The sequence below is a fragment of the Phyllostomus discolor genome, chromosome 2 (assembly GCF_004126475.2).
Source record: "Phyllostomus discolor isolate MPI-MPIP mPhyDis1 chromosome 2, mPhyDis1.pri.v3, whole genome shotgun sequence".
NCBI lineage: Eukaryota > Metazoa > Chordata > Mammalia > Chiroptera > Phyllostomidae > Phyllostomus > Phyllostomus discolor.
Genome location: NC_040904.2, coordinates 131,109,106 through 131,118,491, shown reverse-complemented (window position 1 = coordinate 131,118,491; position 9,386 = coordinate 131,109,106). Strand labels below are relative to the sequence as shown.

The window sequence follows — 9,386 nt, the reverse complement described above, 5'->3', positions numbered from 1 at the left end:
AGACCTACAGCCAAGATCATACTCAATGGGCAAAAACTAAAATATTTTCCACTAAGATCAGGAACAAGACAAGGCTGTCCACTTTCATCACCACTTCTATTCAATATAGTACTGGAAGTTTTAGCCACAGCAATCCGACAAGAAAAAGAAATAAAAGGCATCCAAATCGGAAAGGAGGAAACAAAACTGTCACTGTTTGAAGATGACATGATAGTGTACATAGAAAATCCTATAGACTCCACCAAAAAACTGCTTGACCTAATAAATGAATTTGGCAAAAAACAGCAGGATACAAAGTCAATATCCAGAAATCAAATGCATTCCTGTACACCAACAATGAAACAGCAGAAGCAGAAATCAAGGAAAAAATCCCATTTGAAATAGCAAAAAAAAAAAAACCCCAAAACAAAAACAAAATACCTAGGAATAAACCTAACCGAAGAGGTAAATGACCTGTATTCAGAAAACTACATAACACTGAGGAAAGAAATCAAGGAAGGCGCAAACAAATGGAAACATATACCGTGTTCATGGATTGGAAGAATTAATATCATTAAAATGTTCATGCTATCCAAAGCAATTTACACATTCAATGCAATTCCTATTAAAGTACCAATGGCTTATTTCACAGACATAGAACAAAGACTTCAAAAATTTGTATGGAACCATAACCAACCCCAAATAGCTGCTGCAATTTTGAGAAAGAAGTGTAAAGTAGGAGGGATCACAATACCTGACACTAAACTATACTACAAGGCCACTGTAACCAAAACAGCCTGGTACTGGCATAAAAACAGGCACATGGACCAATGGAACAGAACACAGAGCCCAGAAATAAACCCAAGTCTCTACAGTCAGTTAATATTTGACAAAGGAATCAGCAACATAAAATGGAATAAAAATAGCCTCTTCAACAAGTACTGTTGGGAGAACTGGACAGCTATGTGCCAAAAAATGAAACTGAAGCACCAACTTACACCTTATACAAAAATAAATTCAAGGTGGATAAAAGACTTAAATATAAACCATGACACCATTAAAGTCCTAGAAGAGAACGTAGGTAGGAAAATCTCAGATATTTCACACAGAATCTTTTTTACTGACATGTCTCCTAGAGCAAGGGACATAAAGGAAAGAATAAACAAATGGGGCCTCATCAAAATAAAAAGCTTCTGCACAGCTAAAGAAAGCAGTATCAAAATAAAAAGAGAACCAACTGTATGGGAAAACATATTTGCCAATGGTACCTCAGACAAGGGTTTAATCTCCAAAATATATAAAGAACTTACAGGACTCCACTCTAAGAAGACAAGCAACCCAATTAAAAAATGGGCAAAGGACTTGAACAGACACTTCTCCAAGGAGGACATACAGAAGATCCAAAGACACATGAAACGATGTTCAATATCGCTAGCTATCAGAGAAATGCAGATTAATACCACAATGAGATACCACTTCACACCAGTCAGAATGGTCATCATAAACAAAGCAACAAACAGCAAGTGTTGGAGAGGCTGTGGAGAAAAGAGGACCCTAGTGCACTGTTGGTGGAACTGCAGACTGGTACAACCACTGTGGAAAGCAGTATGAAATTTCCTCAGAAAACTAAAAATGGATCTGCATTTTGACCCAGTAATTCCACTGCTGGGACTCTATCCTAAGAACACTAAAACACCGATACAAAAGAACCTTTGCACCCCAATGTTCATAGCAGCACAATTTACAATAGCTAGGTGCTAGAAGCAACCTAGATGCCCATCAGTAAATGAATGGATCAAAAAACTATGGTACATTTACACAATGGAATTCTATGCAGCAGAAAGAAAGAAGGAGCTCCTACCCTTTGCAACAGTTTGGATGGAGCTGGAAAGCATTATGTTAAGTGAAATAAGCCAGGCAGTGAAAGACAAATACCATATGATCTCACCTTTAACAGGAATCTAAACAACAAAACAAACAAACAAGCAAAATATAACCAAAGACACTGAAATAGAGGACAGACTGACAGTGACCAGAGGGGAGAGGAGAGGGAATTTCAGGGGAGAATGGGTAGGGTTTACAGGAACAAATTTGGACGACACATGGACAAAAACTAAGGGGAGGGTAGTAATGGGAGGGAAGTGGGGAGGGTTGGGTGGGTGGGCTGGAATGGGAGTAAAAAGGAGAAAACTGTACTTGAACAATGATTAAAATAAAAAAAGTTAAAAAAGAAATTATTATTTTTTAAAAAATATGCAGTTAAGGAAATTGTTCTCTCCGTGTGTGTGTGTGTGTTTTCTGCACCTAAAGCCAGCTTTCTGGGCTGTAGGCAATCAGTTACTAGTGAGAAAGGAGAATAATTAGATAAGTTGAGAAAATAATTAATACAGATACTTAAAGTCCAAGGCAGAAGTTTAAACTTTATTGAAGAACCATTGTTAAATTTATCAGAGTGTAGAGTTATGAAACATGTAATTTTATGAACTGAACAACTGAGTCAGAAAATTCTTGCTACTCTTCTTCAACAGAGCAATGCTTCTCTTGTTTATTTCATACATCTGAATCTGTTTGGCTACAGTTGATGATTTTCATCTTCTGATAAGAAAAAAGTGAACTTTTGAAAAATGACCTCCTGGTCCCATTTTCCCCTCTCCCATTCACTTGGCTAAAAGGAAAATTGAAGTTGCAGTTGACATGGGTACTACTAATTCCATACATTTCTTGTAACTTGTATCTGTTCTTGTGTTTTGTAATTATTTGTTACATAAAATTTCTTGTACCATAATATGTTCAAAAATAAATGCTAAAATTCCTTTTTAATACAAAAAACGAGTATCTAAATATAAATAAATAAATACATAAATAACCAAATTTAAAAATTTAAATGAATTATTTTTTTCCTGGAAGTTTGGGCCAAAAACATGGGTGTGCATTATACAAACATTTTTTATGAAAAATAGGGTTAAGATCTCTGGTCGCTCCATTTCCTATACTGTTCTTAACATCCTCCAGTCTATTTTGTGCTTACCAATTTGTACTTTTTTTTTTAGTTATTGTTTTATTTTTAAGTATATATTTTTTAAAGATTTTATTTATTTATTTTTAGAAAGGGAAGGGGAGAGAGAGGGAGAGAGAGAGAGAGAGAGAGAGAGAGAGAGACATCAATGTGTGGTTGCTGGGGGCCAAGGCCTGCAACCCAGGTATGTGCCCTGACTGGGAATCAAACCTGTGATGCTTGGTTTGCAGCCTGCACTCAATCCACTGAGCTATTCCAGCCAGTGCTTATTTTTAAGTATATTTTATTGATTATGCTATTACAGCTGTCCCATTTTTTTCTCCTCTTTATTCCTTTCTGCCCTGTACCCCACCTCCCACCAGCATTCTCCCCCCTTAGTTCATGTCCATGGGTCATACATGTAAGGTTTTTTTTGTTCCTCCATTTCCTATACTATTCTTAACTTCCCCCTGTCTTTTTTGCACATACCAATTTTATTCTTATTCCCAATTTGTACTTCTTAATCTCTGCATCTTTTCCCCTATCCTCTTCCTTTCCCCTCCAAGCTGATAACCCTCCAAATTAGTGGGTTATCACTAATAACCCACTAACCTTTTTGGCACCAGGGACTTGTTCATGGAGACAATTATTCCATGGATGAGGGTGATGGGGATAGTTTCAACATGATTCAAGTTCATTACATTCAAGCTCACATCCTGCTGTGAAGCCAGGTTCCTAACAGACCACAGTACTAGTCTGAGGTCCCTGGGGGTGGAGACCCCTGCTCCAAATGATCGCCTATCCTGCTTGTTTGCTTAATTTGTTTTTTAGATTCAATTGTTGATAGTTGTGAATTTATTACCATTTTACTGTTAATCTTTACTCAAAACAAGAGAAGACTGGCCTCAGAGGTCTTCTGCTTCTTTCCTGGTCTACTTATTTCTCATTAATGCTGCTGGAATTATTTTCCTAACACATATATTTGTTTAATATTTTCTCTTGACTTATCCAGAATTAGGCATGAAATTCATACTTGAAATGGTTTTAAAGACCAATCATCATTTAAACATTTTTTCACCCTGTTCACTTTTCTGCAAGTTTCAGACCCTACCCTGCACTTTAGCCACACTCAACCCTTCATTTATTTCTAAATGTTCTTTATTCTTTCAGAACTGTTCTTTCTCCCATGACTGTTTAAAATATTAACTCCTCATTCTTAATACTCAGTTTAATGGTTTTCCTTATCAAAGAGTTCTTTAGAGCAGCAAAAGTCAGGAAAAAAAAGAGAAAATCAGATGACATGGGTTGTAATTTCAGACTCTGTACCTATGAGGTTTTTTTTAAAAGAAGACTTTATTTTATATTAAGGTACCATGCTAGAAGTTATGAAGACTTTCTTCTGGAACACATTTGGAAAAGAGAATAAATAGCTTTAGTTTAATGAATTGCACTGCAGAGAAAATTGTTAAAGAAATTCATATGAAAGTCTGAGCATTAGTTCAGTGTTCTATACTTGATTCCATGATTTTCACAGGAAGGTCTTCTGCAAATAGAATATGCTTCTACACAGCCAAGATATTCAAGGTTGCTTGATTTCCTTACCATTACTGCAAGCTTCTGCTGACATAGCAAGCCAGTCTTCGCTGTAACCAGTCAGGAATGGCCTTGACACCTTTTGCCTGCTTGGGGCCTCTGCATTACTGGGCACCTCCTCTGCCACCACGAATGCCTCTGTGAATAACCAGCTGGCTCTTCCACCAGGAGGAGCAGTCTTATGACCTCTGGATGGGGCAGCACCCTTTACTCTACCACCCTTCCTATATCTCCAACTTGAAAATCTTTGTAAGGCATGCTATGGATCTTCATATCCATCGTCATAATTATAGTAATTATAGTCATAATGACAATAATAATATTAATATCCATAATAATTGACATGACCACTGGCCTGCAGTGACCACGGAATGCTGTGATAGCTTGTCAAAACACGAGAAAAACATACACAGAGACAACCAGGTCCTGTGGGGAAATAGGAATGGAATGGCTACTCTCTCTAGTGAGGAGCATCTCATTCTCCTGCCTGAGCAGGCTTTTATTGGGTTCATTTACACAGGAATTCAGGTGGTCAAACAATAGATAACAAAGAAGTCGGAGGGCCTATTTTGAGTCAGGATCAGATAGCTAAAGTGCTGTAAAACTTTGAGGAACTAACTTACTTCTTGCTTGGACCCTTATCAGTTAATTGAGAGCATTCTAAACAAAGCAGGTTTCACAGGATTTTATATGTTCTTTCTTAGGCCTGATCCCCCGGGGAACCTGCCCTTTCCAGCACAGGGTTGCACTACCTTCCATCATTGTTTCAGGCTTAGGTGGAGCAAGGAAAGTAAGGCAGCCAAGAGATTAGGAGATTACTTGCAGACAATGAGGACTCAGGCTATGTCAAAGCCGAGGGGTGATGGTCCATCACCCCCTTTTGCTGTAGCCCCCAAAGTCCTTCCTTGGGGGCCTTCCATGTGATCGTGCCTGTCTTAGGTCATTCCCTGCCTTGGGGAATCTTACCCATCATTGGCTAACCGACCAAGCATTGGGGGCCAGGAAGGATGAAGTAAAAAGAGCAGAAGCGGCGCTCCTGCCAGGGAAATAAGCTTTTGTCTCCTTGCTGGCTTACGGTCCAAGGTCATTCCCTCAGCCTTAGGCTTGGCGGGGGTTACAGCTTCTGATACCAGGCAGGGTGGTTCCCAACAAATAATATGCAGAATATCCATAACCATCTTTACCCACACCCTTGACCTATTGTTGGAAGCAGCATATGAGGTGCACCATAACAGTAGTAGTCATCATCTTCGTCTATTTGATTCTTTGCTACTTGCCTCTGAGCTTTTCTTTCTTTCCTTTTCTGATCTGCTGGCTTAGCAAAAGCAATTCCATATTTTATCCCTCCAAGCCCTTGCCATTCATTTCTTTCACAGCATTGACAGCACCATCTAACCCATCAAAATGAATGAAAGCATAATCTTTTGGTGTCTTCACTCATTCTAGTTTCCCAAACTGACTAAATGCCTTTTCTAAAATCTCTTCTGTTACTATATTGGCAAGATTGCCAAACACAAATATGGCACTTTTACCGTTGCCATAACCTCAGGATCAGTATCTTCTGTAGGATCAGCCCATTCAAGAGTCCCAGAATTTTCCAAGACCTTAACTTCATCTCTCATTAATCTATATTTTGCCTGAGGAGCCATATTGAGATCTTCATATTCAAGAAAGCCAAAACCTCTGTTATTTTTTTCCTTGTCATCTGGTTGGTGGTATGAAATGATGTCTGTAAGACCCTCTCTTGCTTTGTTAAATTCTTCAAGAATATGTTCCTTGGTTTTACTCTTAGGAATAGAGCCCACAAAAATCCTGTTGGCAACTGAGAAGCAGACACCAATGTGTTTTCCAGAACAAATTTCATGATTATTATACAGTTTAACAGCCTCCTGAGCAGCTTCCTTTGTACAAAATGTGGCAAACACATAACCTCTGTTGAGACCTGGAGTGGATCCATCATTAGATGACGATCAGATGTAGACCCCACTTTCTCAATAATGGGACAAGTTTTTCCTCAGACAGATCTTGGGATCTTCCCCACAAATATCTCCATGCCAACAGAAGCATGCTGACCTGAATGAATGGAATCCGGAGGTGGCCCCCCATATTCCTCTGTCCCGTGGTCACATCAAGTGTGTAACATATTCTTTCCTAGAGTGCCTTAATTTTTGCCTCATCTGGTTCTTTACTAGAGTGCATTACTTTGGGCCCCCGTTTTTCTCTGTGCCTATTAAGTCTTCATGACTTCATGCAAAAAGGCACTTTTGTTTTGAATACGAGAGAGATCACTGTTTTAAACTGATAAAGAGCTGTCAATGCACCATCTTCACTGAATTCTTTTAAAGCTTGGATAGCTCTTCCATCTAAATCATTGTGTACAACCAGCTGCATGGGTGAGCGCTGGATGGTCCCAGCGCCAAGGCTGCTTAGCCTCTCCAGTTGGTGTCCTGTGCACCTGTACCTATGTGATTGGGTCTTGGAAGATTTTTTGTTTAATGTAAAACTCAGTTTCCACATTTGTAAAATGAATATTTAAAATAAGAAATAAACAAGAAAGAATTACTCCCTTCTGTCCTTGTTTCTTTTATTTTCCCTCTGTCCTAACATTTTTCTTACGTATATTTTCTAAAGCCAGTTATTTATTTTGTGACTTCACTGGATTTAAGAAGAAAATTTATATCACACATTTTTAACATCTATTATATGGACACATAGCAGATATTTAATGAATTTTTTTTCAATAAAACAATATAAAATAGTTTGTCCAATCAACATGTCAATACATGTTGATACATGTCAAAATGAAAGTACTCAAAATACTTTATTGATAAGCCTTAAATTCATTAATTTTAGGGTCACTTTAGAGTGTATTTTTTTATTATTTACAAACACTTTTTGAGTTGCAAAGATTTAGTACACCAAACGGAACTTCAACATTGTTCATTCTCTGTCAAATCTAAAATCTCCCAAAACTTAAAAATATATATATTTTTAAGTTCATCTGTATATTGTTTTTCTGAAAAACATATTCTTCCCAGAGTGATATTCTATAATATTCCTTTTTATTTTTTGAAATGGTATATTGCTTAACTTTATAATTAATATGGTTTAAAATCGTCTCCAGCATAATGAGATATACCTTTCAAATGACAAACAATGGTGCTGAGGGGGTTCTCTGTGCTCCAACATAAGTGAAATTGTCAAAGTAGCAGCAACTACAATTTTTCAGCAAATTAGAAAGAGCAAAAATATCACAAACCTAAAGAAATGGCACAGAAAATGACTATTTCTTTTTCCATTTATGCCTCCAGGAGACAAATCAAATGCAAACTCTAGACTTATTTTACAATGGCTGTAATCTATTATTTTAACTGTTGGGGAAAAGACATGATTAGATTTAGCTAAATATCCATAACCATATTGGGTGTAATAATAACAATAATAAATGTTTCTGTCTGAACTGAAGTTGTGCTAATTATTTATTGAAGAGTACTCTAAATTATAGTGCTGATAATCTATTATTGATATTTCTATAACATAAATTATTTTCTCTGACATTTGTTTGGATACCAAGGCCAACAAAATTTGAAGATCATTTATAATATGTATTATTCTAATATATGCTATCACCAGCTTACTATGAAGAATTTTTAATCAGACCCATGCTGGTACCCCTAGTCCCTTTGTATGGGCTAGGCTTATGAATACAATCCAGGCAGTATACAGAAAAATGCAAACTAAAGGTAGAAACACAGAGTTTCTGACAAGTGTTGTTTCTTGTTTCAGTTTTTTTCCCCAGTTCTGATTATTTGCCTGTCTTTGGGTTCAATTTGCCACTGCTATATCCTTATACTAATGCCTCCACTTTACTTTACTTAAGTCAAGCTGTTTTCCATTACCTGCAGCCAGTTCTAACAAATATATTCTCTGTGTAAGTACTTTAAAGGATTAGAGAAAAATTTATTTTAAATGTCTTGAGCAGTGTTCTTTGCACATAGTCTACATGCTTTCTTATGATTGTAATTGCCTATATTTTAGAATGTCTTTTGGTCTACTATAAAACTATTTTGTGAAAAAAAAATTAAAGCTAGACTAGAGTTCTCTCTACATGTCTATTCCAAAATTACCAACAGTAAAACAGACTGTTGTTACTAGAGATTCCAGAATACTTTAAAATTGTCATTGGAATGCTTATAGGGAAGCAAATGGAAATATCTCTACTTAGTTTTCCTTAATAGCCCTCCTCCTCTTAGGTGATTCATGTTATAGTTTTATGTTGCTGCAAGGGACTTTATGAGACAAGGATGGGCATAATTTTATGTTGTATATTCCCCTTGTAGTGTACGAACTTGAAGAGGTACTTGGTACTGTTGATGACAGAAACCTGATAACCTGATCCTTCTTGCTGACACAGTAAAGAATTACAGATCAGCATGCCTACTATCCTCCAAGCAAAGTTTATTAGTGCTAAGTTCTAATGGGAGGGCAAAAGCAAGCGTGGTGAGAGGAAGGGTAGCAAGAGCAGGGTGACCAGAGAATGGGTGACCAAGAAGGGAGTGGCCAGTGGCCCCCTGGCTAGAGGCTGACTGGTCAGAATCCCCACAATGTGGCAAAAGGGCCAAGAGAGAGAATCCTTTGTTCTGAGGACTTATATAGAAGGTGGGATTGTGGTGAGGTAGTTACATTATGATTGACAGGTAAAGGTAGTGTCACTTCTGTAAGGAAGACTTGACTACTCAAATGTAGGTATGTGTGGGGGTCTGTTGGCCTGAATTCTTATCTTGCTCCAGACTGTATTTGTTCATTTTTCATATGTGAT

General features: G+C 37.4%; 1 pseudogene; it reads right to left on the bottom strand.

Moving 5' to 3' along the window:
• Positions 1 to 5,747: 5,747 nt before the first annotated feature.
• Positions 5,748 to 6,958, bottom strand: LOC114513992 (annotated as a pseudogene).
• Positions 6,959 to 9,386: the final 2,428 nt, after the last annotated feature.